Below are 17,551 nucleotides of genomic sequence, written 5' to 3'. Positions count from 1 at the left end.
TGCACTGAGCTATTTTAATTGAGGGGAAAGCCCATAGAAGCAGCTTGCTTTAAATCCTAGCTTTTCCCTTTCTGCTAGATTGATTTTTTGGTATTTATAACCAGGGCCCATAATATTAGCCACCGTGGACTGGCTTTAACTTTTTTATAGTCATTATGGTATTTTCTGTTTCTGTAATCATGATAAATATAGCAAAATCTACTTTTAATACTTTACTAGGGACATAGGGATCTGTTACAAAATAGGGGAAAATAAATTGGAGGGAATAAAAATAAATTAAAAAGGATATTGCTTGACAACTTTAATAGCATGGTAATAATAACATGTATTGAAACTAAAACTTATAATTTTTGTAAACAAAAACATAAACTCTCAAATTGCAAAACCCCAAGAGCAAGCAGGCATGTTCTAGCAAGTATATCTATGCTTTTAAAGCCTGATACTGTCGCTAGAGGACAATTGAGTAATAATAATCAACTACAGAAGAAAGTGCTCTTGCTCAATAAAGATAATCTGGACAGCATGCAGCCAAGAAATTTTAATACTGCCCACATAAATTTCAGGAGGCCTATGAAATCATACTCCACCTGTCATTTAGGACTTAGCACATTTTACTGGAATTTTCTTCGCTAAATGAAATGTAATAGGGACAGAAATAAATTCTACTAGAAGACTAGGTCGTTAACAGTAAGAAGCACTAGCAGAAATGGTACGTTGGTGAGCTGAGAACCAGAAGCCTTTCAAAAATAGCCCCCTTCGCTTGGAATCTCAGTCATAGTAGATTTACACATTGACATTCTAGAGACAAAATGCCCAAGAACAAACCTACTTTTGTTGTATTAATCGAGTGCTGGGAAAAGCAGGTGTGGAATTTTCATGTTCAGATAGATAGTTGGGAGAGGTGGAGCCAGGTCGAAAATGGCAGAGCCTTTAGTAGTTAAGCAGTGAGTGTGGAGAGAAGGGAATTGTGACAATAAGAGAACTGTTTTTGGAACTCCATGGTATTATTTTTAACCAGCTACAATTTTCTTAACCTTTAAGATTAGCTTGGCTTAACCTCAAGACTCCTTTTATGGATTTCTGATAACATTTGAAGGCAGAGGTAACTTTGTAGAGTGTCTCTATATTTGAGACAAATTATATTTGTAATAATTTGAGCATGTCTCAAGATATATCTAAAGCAATATGGAGGTCGTCAATATGGTGTGCATAGTACAAATACAAATTCTAAGATCTTAAGCGACCTTTGTACATCAAATAATTTATAGAATTATTTTTTTAAAGATTTTATTTATTTATTCACGAGAGACACACACATAGAGAGAGAGAGAGAGGCAGAGACACAAGCAGAGGGAGAGGCAGGCCCCATGCAGGGAACCCGACGTGGGACTCGATCCCAGGACCCCAGGGTCATGCCCTGGGCTGAAGGCAGACGCTAAACCGCTGAGCCACCTAAGCTGCCCAATTTCTGCAATTATCACTTCAGTTAGGATACAAGAATGATATTTTGTGGTGGTATTTGTATCCTTTATCACAATTGTAATAAAAAGTATTTTTCAGATCCATGTTTGCTGTTCAATTTTCTGACTCCGTGATGACGCTGATTCTATTACTCTGACCGTTCAATAAATATTTGTTGAAATAATGTGGAATAATGAATCTGCATAGAGTGAAGAAGCCTATAGGGGGATCCCTATGAAAGAAGAGGGCAGAACCAGAGAATGAAGAAGATCTGGCTCCTGGCCACATCAGTCCTAGAGAGCTATCTGTGCTCTCACATGGAAGGCTCAGTTATCCACAGAGCTGTTTGCTTTGGTGACAGTTGGCCATCATATTTAGATATTTTATATTCTTTGTCAATTGTGTCACTATCATTACTTCATTCATTTTGCACATTAGTCCTTTTAACTAATGTATAACTGATTTTTTAATAGAATTCTTGTAATCCTAACAAGAATTTTAGAGGTAGATTTTGATGAAGTTTGGTGAAGTGTCATGTAGACACTATAGTGTCAGTCATTAACTTAAAAATATCAGTCCTGAAGCCACATTGCCTGGGTTCAAATGTCTTTCTGTTCTTGCTATTTCATGTATTTGATAACTCTGTGGAAATTGAAGCACTCCAAATCCTGGAAGAGAGCTCCTGGCATCACCAGAGACTGTAAGATCACCAGAAGGCTCTTCAAGATTCCATGACCATGTTTTAATGAGGTATGCATTGAAGTCACATCAACACTTCACCTCACATGACCAGAAATCATATGGCCTGTATATAGTATTGCAGTTAAGTGAAAAATGAACCTAGTTTCTGATCCCTACCACTTTTCTTTATAAACAATGCTTTTATAACAATCAGATGAACAACTCTTGACACTCATGATCTCCAACTCATACTCAGGGGGAAGGTCTTGTATTTCCCCCTTCCATTTACCCAAGCAGCAGGCTCCCTAGTGAATTCCAAAACAGCATCCCTCCTCCAAGCATTTATCATTGTTGGGTTCTTTTTTGCTGATCATAAAATGGTGACTCCCGGGCAGCCTGGGTGGCTCAGTGGTTTAGTGCCTGCCTTCAGCCCAGGGCCTGATCCTGGAGGCCCTGGATTACCCCATGTCGGGCTCCTTGCATGGAGCCTGCTTCTCCCTCTGCCTGTGTCTCTGCCTCTCTCTGTGTCTCTCATGAATAAATAAATAAAATCTTTTAAAAAAATTAAAATGGTGACTCCCACTCTTCTCATGAACTCGACCTTCAGTACCGGGAGTAGACTGGATAATGACCCCACAGATGTCCTTATCCTAATCTCTGGAACCTGTAAATGTTATTTTATATAGCAAAAGAAACTTTGCAGTTAGGATTAAGAAAAGGATTTTGAGATGAGAAAATGATCTCGGTGGGCCTAATTTAATCAGAAGGGTCCTTTATAAGAGTCAAGCAGATCAGAGAGAGAAAAAGATGATGTTGATAATGGAAGCAGAGATTAAGTGATATTGCCAGGAACCAAAGAGTGCTGGTATTCTCTAGAATCTAAGAAGCAAGAAACCACTAACCTTGACAGAACTTTGATTCTGGTCTGGTCAGGTCCATGTCAGACAAGTCACCTACAAAACTGTAAAAGATTAAATTTTTGTTGTTTCAAATAACTAAGTTTATGGTAATTTGTCATATCTGCAATTGGAAACTACAAGCATTCGTCAAAGATATTGCAGGTTCAATCTCAGACCACTGCAATGAAGTGAATACTGTAATAAAGCAAGTTGAATTAATTTTTTGGTCTCCCAGTACATGTAAAAGTTATATTTCCACTGTACTAGAGTCTATTAAGTGCGCAATAAATAGCATTAAGTTTAAAATAGCAATGTATATATCTTAATTAAAAATCCTTAGTTTCTAAAAAATTCTAGCCATCATTTGAGTTTTCAACAACTCATAATCACTGAGCACGGGTGATCATAACAAATATAATAATAATGAAAATGTTTGAAATATTGTGAGAATTACCAAAACATGATGCGGAGATACGAAGTGAGCCTTTGTACCTATATAGACTTGATTGACACAGGTTGCCACAAACTTTCATTTGCAGAGAACAATATTTGCCAAGCACAATAAAACAAGGTACACCTGTAATACAAAACTTGTCTGTGTATATATTTATTGAGAAGGCGAGTGGAATAATTTTAAGGGGAAGAAGCATGACATATCTAAAATTTCTATGAAGCTGAAGTTGCCATATATCAAAGCTCATGTGTTTCCAGATGTAAATTCAAATTCTCAACAAGTTTTTGCCTTTGATATAAGTGATGTTTATAATAATTTTCTACAGTCTGTAGTCCTGTAGTTCTGCATCCTGTGATCCCACTTGGAGACATGCTAGAACAGGATCTTTTTGCTTTCAAATGCCTCTACAGAGGCACTTATCAAAGCTGTGAATATAGTATCTGCTTATCCTGGTTGACTCAAAATCTTTCAAAGGGACGCAGTACGTACTGTGGTAGCTCGATATTCCCCAGGCATTTGTACAGGAGAGAATTCAAGAGGGGCTGAAAGTGGCATTGCTATGTGCAAGTTATAAATAAGCTTAAAAGATACCAGGCTTATGTGGGGATCTTTTTTCAATTTTTCAGAATTAACTTCACAGCAGAAATAGAAGCATTTCTCAAAGTTGAAAGGTGAGCGTAAACTATGTGAAATATAACGCAAAATTCAGGAGTTGAGGATATATGGACACAAAAAAATTTTTGAGAAAAATAAGTAATTGTAATACTTGGTAAAGGAATGTATTAAATATTGACAAGTAAATGGATTCCTTCTGTTCACAGAATATGGGGCTTCTCTCCATGTCAGAGAAAGGTGCAAATATTTACCAGTTTCTTTATTACTTTTAAGAAAAGAGAAACTTCCCAGAATAGAGCTTCTTAACAATTTATTTACAGGTATGAAACCGAATAAAGAATCAATTTTTTTTACCTTGTGAAGGAGCCACTACAGTAGGATATGTCAGTTTTCAATTGAAGTTTGAATAAAAGATATTTTGGCCAGAGCCATGTTAAAAGAATTAACAACACTTATCATAAAGTACAAGTACTAAACATAGATGTCTATACTTATTCCAGGCATGCCTATTTATCTACCTTTACAACAGCAAAAAATCTTAATTAACTTCTCTGAAAATGCAATGTTCTGATAAGCAATATCACAAGGCTGGATTTGAATGAATAAATAAACCACCACTAGGATGGGACAGAAACAGGAACGTGTTGGAGAAAGAGATCTAAAGCCCTCAGAAGACCACGGCTCTAGATTTTGTTCCCACTACTAAAGCACCAGGTCTACTTGGATTAATCAACTTGGTTGTATAGTTGCTACTAATCCCCATTCTCGAGTCTACTTAATAATACCTACCTTAGGTTGAAAGACAGAAAAGTTGAAGTATACAAAAGCATACTTTTAAATTTCAAATACTATATGAATTTTCACATGAAAAAAAAAAGCCCATTTGAAATTACCATTAGAAGAATGTTCATCCTAGCTCATTCTCAAAAGGATGAGGAGCACTTCACTTCTAACCCTGTATTTTTCTTCCATAAAACTTCTTTCTTATCAGTGAGAGCTCAGGTGTGGTCGGTAGGTTTTAGTATCATATCAGCCTCCAAATCTGCATCAAATAACACAAATTTAAATAAAAATTGTGTTCCTGGAATGTGTATTAGTTTTCTATAGCTGTCTCACAAATTCTTTCAAATTCACCAGCTTAAAAAAATACACCCACTTATTTTTTGCCCATCTCCCTGAGTCAGGCGTGCAGATACAGTTAAGCTGGGTCTTCTCTGGTCGTAGAAGACTGCCATCTGGTCCTAAGCTGGGCCTGCACCTCCTCACCAGACCTCTTCCAAGCTTGTGTGGGTTTTTTTTTTTTTTAATAAATTTATTTTTTATTGGTGTTCAATTTGCCAACATAGAGAATAACACCCAGTGTTCATCCCGTCAAGTGCCCCCTCAGTGCCCGTCACCCATTCACCCCCACCCCCTGCCCATCTCCCCCCTTCCACCACCTCTAGTTCGTTTCCCAGAGTTAGCAGTCTTTACGTTCTGTCTCCCTTTCTGATATTTCCCACACATTTCTTCTCCCTTCCCTTATATTCCCTTTCACTATTATTTATATTCCCCAAATGAAAGAGAACATATGTTTGTCCTTCTCCGACTGACTTACTTCACTCAGCATAATACCCTCCAGTTCCATCCACGTTGAAGCAAATGGTGGGTATTTGTCGTTTCTAATGGCTGAGGAATATTCCATCGTATACATAGACCACAGCTTCTTTATCCATTCATCTGTCGATGGACACCGAGGCTCCTTCCACAGTTTGGCTATTGTGGACATTGCTGCTAGAAACATCGGGGTGCAGGTGTCCCGGCGTTTCATTGCATCTGTATCTTTGGGGTAAATCCCCAGCAGTGCAATTGCTGGGTCGTAGGGCAGGTCTATTTTTAACTCTTTGAGGAACCTCCACACAGTTTTCCAGAGTGGCTGCACCAGTTCACATTCCCACCAACAGTGTAAGAGGGTTCCCTTTTCTCCACATCCTCTCCAACATTTGTGGTTTCCTGCCTTGTTAATTTTCCCATTCTCACTGGTGTGAGGTGGTATCTCATTGTGGTTTTGATTTGTATTTCCCTGATGGCAAGTGATGCGGAGCATTTTCTCATGTGCGTGTTGGCCATGTCTATGTCTTCCTCTGTGAGATTTCTGTTCATGTCTTTTGCCCATTTCATGATTGGATTGTTTGTTTCTTTGGTGTTGAGTTTAATAAGTTCTTTATAGATCTTGGAAACTAGCCCTTTATCTGATATGTCATCTGCAAATACCTTCTCCCATTCTGTAGGTTGTCTTTTAGTTTTGTTGACTGTATCCTTTGCTGTGCAAAAGCTTCTTATCTTGGTGAAGTCCCAATAGTTCATTTTTGCTTTTGTTTCCTTTGCCTTCGTGGATGTATCTTGCAAGAAGTTACTGTGGCCAAGTTCAAAAAGGGTGTTGCCTGTGTTCTCCTCTAGGATTTTGATGGCATCTTGTCTCACATTTAGATCTTTCATCCATTTTGAGTTTATCTTTGTGTATGGTGCAAGAGAGTGGTCTAGGTTCATTCTTCTGCATGTGGATGTCCAATTTTCCCAGCACCATTTATTGAAGAGACTGTCTTTCTTCCAATGGATAGTCTTTCCTCCTTTATCGAATATTAGTTGACCGTAAAGTTCAGCTTTTGTGGTTGTTGAGAGAATTCACTTCCTTGCAGTGGTGGAAGTGAGATCCTCAGGTCCTGAGGTCATCTCTTTTCATAGGACATTCACAAAATGGTCGTTTGCTGTCTTCAGGATGACCAGGACAGTGTCTTTGATGCTTCAGCATCTTTTAAAGACCACGTACAATCAGGCAGGCCCATTGAGCAGAACCCTTCTTTTGATTGACTCAACGTCAGCTGATGTGAGACCTTAATTCCATATGCAGATGCCTTTCCCTTCGCCATGGAATCTAATCAGAGGGCTAACACCATTGTATTTGCCTCTCCTGCCTACACTCAAAGGATTGGATTATAGAAGCCACATATGCCAGGAGTCAGGACGCCGTTAGAATTCTGGCTCCCACCATGTATAAATGGAATAAAACTTCAAGCAAAGTGTCCTAACTCTTGTCTGCAAGCACCTCCTAACCTTGTCCTATTTCTAATCAGATTATTGTTTTGAAGATTCCCCTCCCCATAATGTAGACATTCTAGAGTTACAACTGCTAGTACTGCGTTTCACTCTCCTTCAATTCACCATTTCTCAACTCTCTTTTTTTCATAATCACTCCCATGGATCCATTTTAGACATTTCTTTTTTCCAATAATCCCACATGAAAATTTAATACCATAGATCATATGTATACATTTGTTTACATGTTCTATATATTCCTGTGCTTTATATATAACAAAGAGGAAGACTGTTCAGGAACTGGTTTTTGCTCCCTTGGGTGCAATATCGCCCCCGCTGAGAACGAGCGCTCTAAGAAAAAGTTCTTGATTCTCTTTGTTACTCAGCTTTGGATACAGCACCGAAACTAATTTAATACTGCATAATTCATAGAAATGGATGAATGCGTGCGTGCTTATGAAGCAAGCCCTTAACCTAGAGGCTAGCTATAGAATTTGTGAAAAGTGTTCTTTTCCTTTGGTACATTTCTTCTTTGACTTTGATTGAATTTGGTGCCCGAGTTTGAATTACATCATTTGTGGCAAATATCCGTACACAGGGATGGACAGAGGCAGGAACTAAAATTTGGAATAGCCATTGATTTCTGGGTATTAACAACCGAACACATGGCTGTATAGAATGTAGTGATATCAGTGGACCATAATTATTCATGCATCTCAATTATTCATAGTCTCCCTTACTCCCAGAGTATGGATAATCACTATGTCTTCCTTATGTGAAACACTGATTAAAAATAATAACTCAACTAGTGCTTGAAAAACAATTAGGATACTTATAAAAATATTTTTTAATCATATTGTCATTTTCTTTACTCGACTCTTTGGCATAGATAGTTAACTGCTGTAAAAATGTCACATGAATTAAGAACAAGACTTGAAAATACTTGAGAGTATTCATGGAATGTACTGGATGGAGGAGCAAAGGCTGAATGACAGAAAGCAGTACTGTCAAGCTAGTGGAGACACTATGTTACATTGTGTTACACCGAGCAACACAATACAAGCTCCTCTCAGGTGTACCTGTCTGGGTACAATGTATAGGTTGTCCCTAATGTCGGGAGATATGAATGCAGCTCCATCGTGCCATCAAGCATGAGGTTGATCTAGAAAAAAAAAATTATGTTTCCACACTTCACAGACACCCCACAAAAATGAATTCTTAGTGCAAGAAACAGTAGGGAGTGTGAACACATACTAGATGGCCATAGCAACCCAGAGTGAAATGTCTGTATCTGTTTTACCATGAATGTTTTGGTTTCCTGCACAGTGACTGAAGCGTAGTATATAGCACTCTTTCCCTGCAATTCCTTCTTTCAAGAAACGTTCACTGATTGTCTACTATGTGGTAGGAGCAATTCTAGATATTTGATACAAATGGTGAATAACCTTGAAGTGTTCAGAATCCAGCACAACAGTTCTAGAAATGTGATGTGTATCACCTGCAAAGCTCGTTAAAACATAGATTCCTGGATCCTACCCCGAGAGAATATTTTCAAATAAGTTTGAAAATCAGCCCCACGATTCCACATGTCTAGCGGGAAGCCAGAGCTTATGTGGCTGGTCTACAAACCGCACTTACCTGAGAGGTGATCAGTGATATAACATAATGCATTTTGGAAAAAAAAATGCATTTTGAGCAACAAGTTTATTCTTCTTTGATTCATTCTGGACATGCTTCTTCCTTCTACTCAGATCCCTCACTATTCTATTATTTCTGCTACCTTCCCTTCCTTCACAATTGCCTCTGGGGTGTTTATTTTCATACTTCTGAGTTCTAAGATGGTTTTTCAAAAAACAAAACAAAACATGAGATCTCTTCTTAATAGTAATATCCTTTCGCTGACAGCTCTTTAAATACTTTGTTCTCCTTACTACATTTATAACCAAACAAGAAAAGAAGTATGTTATAAGAAAATGTTTGAGGGTAAATAATGCAAGCCAGAGTTCTGGAGAGAGCAAAATTTAGTCAGAAGAAGAATTCCTTATCTTCCAAATATGTGAATTGAAGCAACCTTACGTAGGCAGTAAACAGAGTTTAATGTTGTAAATAAGCAAAACTTACACCCAAAGTAATCACCATATTGGTATACTTAATCATTCTTGCAATATATGATATCTAGGCACAGTGCAAAGTGGGATATTTGTAATGATAAAGCTAATCCTGTATTTTTCCCCTTCTTGAATCAATGTTACTTCAAGATCTATAAATAACGGCAAAGCAATAGGTTTTCTAATAACATGCACAATTTAATATTCCTCTCTTACCCATACATTAAAGAAACACACATTCTTACATAATATACTTAAGTAATTAGGATTCCTCTTCTGAGCTCTAGTCAATGGTACTAGAAACATTTTTCAGTATATATGTTATCTGTGTCTGTGTCTAAGCAAGAGGAAAAGAGTGATGAGAGAAAGTGAAGAGGAGAGCAGGAGCATGGAGGAAAGAAAGAAGAGGAAACTGAAAACAACACCATGGGTTTCATCCATAAAAATAGCAAGTCTCCATTCAGTAAGCCAGAATTAATTGTATGATCAATTCACTCCTTTCATTTAAAATGCCCGAGGACACTTGCTTGTTACGTACTCATGATAAATATATTTTTTAAGGTTTGAGCTCTTCATACAGAAAATGTTTATTGGAAAAAAGTTCTTTTTGTTGATACATATATTTATCCTTTTAAAAAATATACTTTATTTATTTATTTATTTTGAAAGAGAGAGTGTCCACATGGAGGTGGGTATGGAGAGGGACAAAAACAGGAGAGAATTTAAAGCTGACTCCATGCCAGACTGGGCTCCAGCTGGATCTGACCTGAGACCCTGAGACCATGATCTGAGCTGAAACCAAGAGTGGGCTAGGATGCTTAAATCGCCTGTGCCACTCAGGCACCCCAATACGTGTATTTATGAATTACTTAGAACTTATAGTCAGTGGCCGCTAATGAATGAGAAATAAAATGTGTAATTAATGGATTTTCAGGATAGGAGTTAGTGAGTAAACTGTAATGATGATTTTGCCTCCTGCATTTCTACTGAACAGATCACATAATGTATTCTGATTACCATAGTGAGTAGTGAGGAGAATTTTTTTTCTTGTCATGAGGATTTTTTTTTTTGTGATGAGGATTTTTAAAAATATTTCTGTCACAATGAATCTATCATGAATTTAAATTAGCACTGAGCAGGTTTTTGTAGTAGCGAAATACTAAAATATTAGTTTCTTTCTAAAGATTGCATGTGCACACAGATGCAATGCTTTGAAATTGTCAGTTTCCTTCTTTTTTTTTTTTTAGCACAAATCCCTAAGTTTAAAGTTAATTGCTACTATTGCTTCACATTCATAGAGCACTGAGAAATTCAAGAAATTTACAGAGCCCTGGACAGTGACTTCAAATCTTCAAAATCTCAGTGTGAATATGATAAGAAATAATAACCCATTGTATAGCCCTTCATTAAGTGTTTATTTGTCTTAAAAAATCAAGATTGTTCATTCTCTATACAGATGGAAAGGAAATTACTAAGCCATGAAATTCAGTTGGAATTGAATGCAGCAGTGTATGGATGAGCACATGTCTCAACTTCAGCCATAAAACATGCATTAGCTATTTCTGATGCTTGGGCCTCTCTCTTTTATCTCATTTGGCCAAGTATACCAAAAAAACAAAAACATAAAAACAAAAAAATTAGCACAAAAGGTATCACTGTTTAGTCTCTCACAGAATTTGTCAGACAGAAATATTTCTAATTTATAGAGCACCTTGTTTAGACCAGAATGCTCAAATTTTACTGTGCACCCATACCATTTGGGAATTTTGTTAAAACGTAGCCTCTAATTCAGTAGTTTGACATAGGTCTAGGAATTCTGCATTTCTTTTCTTTTTGTAAAGATTGTATTTACTTATTTATTTTAGAGAGAGAGAACGTGCATGAGAGAGGAGTGGGCAGGGGTAAAGGGAAAAGGAGAGAATCTCAAGCAAACTCCATGCTGAGCCTGAGATGGGGCTCTATCTCAAGACCCCAAGGGCATGACTGGAGCCAGAATCAAGAGTTGGACACTTATCAACTGAGTCACCCAGGCACCCCAGGAATTCTGCATTTTTTTTTATTTTTATTTATTTATGATAGTCACAGAGGGGGGGGGGGGGCAGAGACACAGGCAGAGGGAGAAGCAGGCTCCATGCACCGGGAGCCCGACGTGGGATTCGATCCAGGGCCTCCAGGATCGTGCCCTGGGCCAAAGGCAGGCGCCAAACCACTGCGCCACCCAGGGATCCCGGAATTCTGCATTTATAACAAGCTTAAAGTCATGCTGACATACTAGTTTTCCTAAGGGTGAGATATATATGAGAACTTCCTTGGGTCAGACAATGCTCCACTACTAAATTTTGGAGGCCACTTGAGGGTTTCCAGAAACTTCCTGGGAATGAACGTACTGGTGTGGGATTTTCAGATGTGAAAATAAAAACTCTGAGACTTTATTTGAAATAATATTTCAGTCTTTTTTCTGGTCATAAAAAGAATTTCCTACAATGCACACATACAACCACGAATGCTTACATACACGTGTGTAAGCATACATGCAGACAACTAACCAACCCAACCCAACCAATTACATAATATTATATTCAAAACCAATGCTTACAATACCTAGTCAACAACCTCTGTTCTATCATTTATAATTATGGTCCAAAATAATAGAAATATTTGAGGCAGGGAATTTTTAAAACCTGTTGATGGTAACTTACTATTATTTCTTCTCTTTTTACTAGTTGTAGATTCAATACATGAAAGGCTAAGCCATAATTATTTGAAAAGAGGAAAACATTGTGATTCTATATATGATAAAAAAAGGGAGGCTGAAGTGGATTCAGAAGAGATAGGGTCTACTTTTTGTCTGTAATATTCCAGAGAAGAGAAGACCTGCATGATTTATCAAATAGTGGTCATATCAAACCCCTAGATTGACAGCAAGGCTTAGAAAATTATCACTTACTCAGCAGGATATGAAGCCAGACTTACCTCTAGAAGCCGGGGTAGTGAGTTCTGAGTTTGCTCCCCAAACTACCAATATAGGACTAAATGCAAGATTCCCTATATCCTACACCATATCTTTCAGAGAACCTGAGTTCTTGAATTATGGACACTAGACCTATTATTCCATTTTTACCATCATCTGATACTGATTTCCAACTTGTAAAAACCAAGTAAAATATTTTTCTTGAAGTACAATTAACATTCAGTGTCAGTAGTTTAAGGTGTACAGTATCATTATTAAAATGATAAATACATGTCTTTTTAATGGGCATCCTTCAACTTTCAACACATGGTTGGGAAAAAAATCAACATGAAAGGTAGCAACAAGCAGCAATAGGTAACAAGGGAAAATATACTTGGAGTTTGGAAGCAAATCAGTATATTATATAAAAGTAATTGCAGGGATGCTTTTATTTGGTATTGTGAAGTCATATTATTTTTACAAATGCTTTTATGATCCAAAGGGTGCTTTGAATAGCCAAGCAAAAAAATATTTATATACAAATGAATCAGAGGTCAACTAAAAATTAACTTGGAAAATACCATAAAATCAAACAAATTTAGGAAGTGCACAGAAAACAATGTGTATAATTTATGTATCTATTTTGGAGCATCAAATTATACGTGAAATGAAAAATCTTCTACATGTTGGTGAGCTGAAGAGCAGCAAAGTCTCCTAAATATGTACCATGGTGTCTGAGGTTGAAACATTACGTGGTTCTAAAAAGTGTTTTCAAGTTAGTTCTAATCACATTTTCTAGATGTGATTCAAGAGAGTAAAAATTCTGAGTCTGGTTTAGAGTCATACACAGGGGTAAAATAAAAATGTCACAGAACAAGTAAAATATATTCAAGTTTCCCAGGAGGAAAAAGAAATAGCCTCACCTGGGGAGAGGCCTGACTGCTCTCAAGAAATGTTACATAACACAGTATCCACAGAAGAACTGCAGAGATGATTTATGGAGCCTGAGGGAGATACAAAGTACACTGGAACATAAACATATGAGCAGGTGGGAAATAGTCTGGAATATGAAAATAGATGAGGGTGAATGGGAGAAGGCCTTTCATTATGTATCACCAGTTAGAATTTAATGGAAATCCAATACAGAATCTTCTTTAGATGGAACAGTAGAATTTAAAAAACAGAACCTAAGCAAATAGAAAATAACCATTCATGTTAGGAGGCAGAAGACTCCCAAGAAGGCATTGCTAGTGAATAGCTTCAGATTTTATTTTACGGTCATTAGTATATAAAGATCTGTAATTAGAGGAAGAGACAGGTAAGTCAATAGCAAGATGTCATGTTTAATTTAGAGCTTTGACATTACAAAGCCTTAGTCCAACTTTGGGCTGCTTCCCAGGGAATGGTTTTAGTTCTGCAAATACAATGCTTCTGCATTTGGTATAATATGTGACAATTTTTCAAAAATAAAGAAACACTACTGCTGCCACTGAATGGCTTAGGATAGAATGATTTCACTTGTTTTATTTTTAAACTAGGTGAATAAATTGGGAACCCTGGGTGGCGCAGTGGTTTGGCGCCTGCCTTTGGCCCAGGGCGTGATCCTGGAGACCCGGGATCGAATCCCACGTCGGGCTCCGGTGCATGGAGCCTGCTTCTCCCTCTGCCTATGTCTCTGCCTCTCTCTCTCTCTGTCTCTCTCTCTCTTTATGTGTGACTATCATAAAAAAATTTTAAAAATTTAAAAAAAAATAAACTAGGTGAATAAATACCACTCAAACATACTTCAAATGGCAAACATCATTGTATTTGGAAAATATGAAAGGATTCCTGGAGAATCTGACTAGTGGGTCCATACAGAATATGTGCCTCGGCTAATTAATGGATATGATCATGTAACATGAAGGACCATGAATTACTTTGAGGAAATGGACATTTCTAAAATGTTCTAAATTCTTCTAATGGCTTCAATATACTTTTTTTTTTATTTCTTACATTGATTCTTCAAGGCGATTTTTTTTTTTAGTCCCATAGGGTTTCTTTATTTCTACGCACATTCATTTCTACTCTGTTTAATAAATTATTTTAATCACTTTTGCATATCTGTTAACATTTTCGGAGATGGCATATCTGGTGTTCAGAACTTTTTTTTTATTGGAGTTCAATTTGCCAACATATAGCATAACACCCAGTGCTCATCCCATCATCAGGGCAATTTAAAAGGACAAACAGACACTTAGAAACTTACTCTACATTTCCCTAAGCCCACATGCCTCTTCTAAAGCTGCTCTTTGAACAATTAGACTGTTATATAGGGTGTCAGTATCCAGTTAAATTGAATACGGCTATGATATTCCATTGTTCCAGAGGCAAACTGCTTGACATGCAGTCATGTAGAATTGCTCAATTGTTCCTGAAGAAGAAACTGACCCATAATATCATATTAATGCTGATAAGATTTCTCCCATAAAGATGTATAACAGATGCACATTGCTAAACATTGTTATTGCTCTTAATATATTTTAGATCTGTAGCCTTTTTGTTTAAAGATCTTATTTATATATTTGAGAGGGAAAGAGTGGGCAAGAGCACAAGTATAGGGAGAGGCGGAGGGAGAGGGAGAAAAATACTCCCAGTTGAGCGGGGAGCTGGACACAGGCTCCATGAGGGCCCCATCCCCAGGATCCGGAGATCGCAACCTGAGCCAACATCAGATGCTCAACCAACTGAGCCCCCCATGCACCTCAGTTCTGTTGCTTTTTGAGAAGAGACAGATCTGGATATCAAGTTTGGTAAATCAGGCACTTCATTACCTCCCTGCTAGTAAAGTTTTTCCCAGTAAATCTTCTATCTGCACATATGGCTTTTGTGGTGAGTTGTAGTCCGTTTGGGATGCTGTAACTAAAAATACCAAAGACTAAGTGGCTTAAAAAACAAATATTTATTTCTCACAATTCTGGAGGCTGGAAAGTCCAAGATACAGTCATTAACAGAGCCATGGTCTGGTGATAAACCTGCTTCCAGGTTCATAGACAGCCATCTTCCTGCTGTGTCCTCACTTGGAAAAAAATGAGAGAGCTCTCTGCAGTTTATTTTTAAGGGCACTAATTCCATTCAGGATGGCTTCATCCTCATCACCTACACTCCCCCCCCCCCCAAAGGTTCCTAATTCCATCATTTTAGAGGTTAGGATTTCAACACCAGAAATTTGGGAGAACACAAACATTCAGTCCATATGACTCCAACATAGGATTGGTATTGACCATACAAAGATACACTCCAGTTATATCAATGCTATTGGATTTTAAAATGGTATATATCCAAGCCCCACACGCCACACCATAGTGGAAGATATCCGTTCTAGGGGCAGTAGCAGGTTATAGGGAATTCTGGTGGCCAAGTTCTGCAAATATTCAAGTGGCAATATGATGTGCCCCCAGCTCAGCATCTTCCAAAAGGGCCACTGAGAAAATTGTTCCAAACCCTACAGAGAGTAGCATAGGTATGATGGCTGCTAGCTCCATACCTAGAGCAGTAGGGAAGCAATAGGATGTGTTAACCCAGATTCTAACTTTATAAAAGTTTGCTATAGACCCTAAGGGGGATAAAACAGCAGCAGAACAGTCAGTCACCAAAACCCCCAAATAAGAGGCAATTTGAAAGAGCATAAGAAACTTAAAGCAAATAAAGTCCCTAAAACACGTAGATCATTACAAGTAAGGTTGTATTTGCTACCAAAGGAAAACCCTGTGTAGTAAGACTAGTAGCAGAAAAAAAGGAGGCCAGACAATTTAGAGCTTGGAAAATCCTGCAAGATTATATGCACTTTATGGCTGCTGGTTGGGGGAATGATAAGATCAAAGGGACCAACAAAGCTCACAGATAGGAGCATTCAGTGCACAACCAAGCAGATGGCCTGATGCAAAAATTGAGAATGCATTTGGCTGCTTTTCTGGAGCAAAAAGTAAATAAGTTGATTCCCAGACTTTAGAGAATTAACAGGATAGATGAGGCAGAGACAAGAACCAGGTCAGGGAACAGAGGGGAGGGGAAGACGCTCAAAATATTCCTGAACTACCTAGATATTGGGAATGACATGGCTCTTAATTTATTATGTGTGGACTGTCCTTGTTTTCCCTTTGTTAGGCTGTAAAATTATATAAATATTCTAGGTGCAAGATTGCATAGACATGTTGCTTGGCTACAATCATTACCTGGTCTGTTTTTGGCTGCTATGAAAGTTGGAAAATTTATGAAAGATAGTGGTCTGTACTCATAAAGCTTGCTAATATTGACAGTCATGATAATGTTTCATTCCAGAAGAAGAAACTGTAATGGCCTCATAATGGGTTGAACTGTGTTCCATGCAAAATTCATACATTGAAGTTCTAACCCCCAGTACCTCAGAATGGAATCTTACTTGCAGGTGGAGTCTTTCAGAGGTAATCAAGTTACAATGAGATAATTAGGGAGAGCCAAATGCAATATGACTGGTGTCATTGTAAAAAGGGGAATTTTGGACATAGGGATACCTGGGGGGACACCATGTGAAGATGGATGTATGAAATGCTCTGCAAGTCAGGAAGCATCAGAGATTGCCACCGACTCACCAGAAGCCAGAGGAGAAGCATGGGACCTATTCTTCCTCACAACCTTCAAAAAAAATTAACCCTACCAATACCTGGCTACTGTACATCTAGCTTCCAGAACTCTGAGAATATAAATTTTTCTTGTTTAAACCAGCCAGCATGTGGTATTTTGGTATGACAGCTCTAGTAAACTAATTTAGGTCTTCATAGGCAAAGTTCACTACAGAAGAAAGTTCTGTGCAATGCTATCTTCAACTCCAGAGCCCAGTCTGGCCAGTGAAAGTCCTACTGAGGACTAACAGAGCTTCGACAGGAAAGTGGCCACCGTTGCTCCTTTACAACTGCAAATCAGAACGATGTTGCTGCCATGGCTGGAGCTCGCTATGTAGCCTTGGACATTGCTACTGCTTTGGCTCTTGTATGACTTACTCTGCAAAGAAAAGCAAAATCATTTTGCTTTGAACCAATATGGCCCATTAGAGAAGTTTACTTTCCCGACCTCATCAGGATACATCATCAGAACATTAGATAAACCTAAGTACAATACGACGTGCTGGGGAATGTTCAGGCAATCTGCTACAGTGACATCTACACTTGGGAAGATACCGATGCTTTTTTCTAACATAAACATAAAAAGAAATAAGTGTAGGTACTTCTTTACCTAAAAAGGAGTACCCCACAAAATTCAATTTTACTTTTATAAGCATTCAGTTCTGAAT

At 37.9% G+C, this 17,551-nt stretch overlaps 1 long non-coding RNA gene across 4 annotated transcripts in view; it reads right to left on the bottom strand.

The window, feature by feature from the left end:
- LOC112645912 (uncharacterized) overlaps window positions 1-17,551 on the bottom strand; it is an 87,927-nt gene that overhangs the window by 52,944 nt on the left and 17,432 nt on the right. For 2 of the 4 annotated variants that reach the window (XR_004812056.2, XR_004812057.2), the window contains exons 2-4: window positions 13,167-13,247; window positions 5,004-5,152; window positions 3,045-3,103 (exon numbers count right to left, since the gene is read on the bottom strand). This is a non-coding gene — a long non-coding RNA (uncharacterized LOC112645912). Of the gene's footprint in view, window positions 1-3,044; window positions 3,104-5,003; window positions 5,153-13,166; window positions 13,248-17,157; window positions 17,266-17,551 lie in introns of those variants that run through there. The other 2 variants (XR_007408152.1, XR_003127319.1) reach the window with 2 other exon arrangements.

This window comes from Canis lupus, chromosome 34, assembly GCF_003254725.2.
Source record: "Canis lupus dingo isolate Sandy chromosome 34, ASM325472v2, whole genome shotgun sequence".
Classification (NCBI taxonomy): Eukaryota; Metazoa; Chordata; class Mammalia; order Carnivora; family Canidae; genus Canis; species Canis lupus.
The sequence above is the reverse complement of the archived record's forward strand: the minus strand, read 5'-3'. Positions and strand labels throughout refer to the sequence as shown.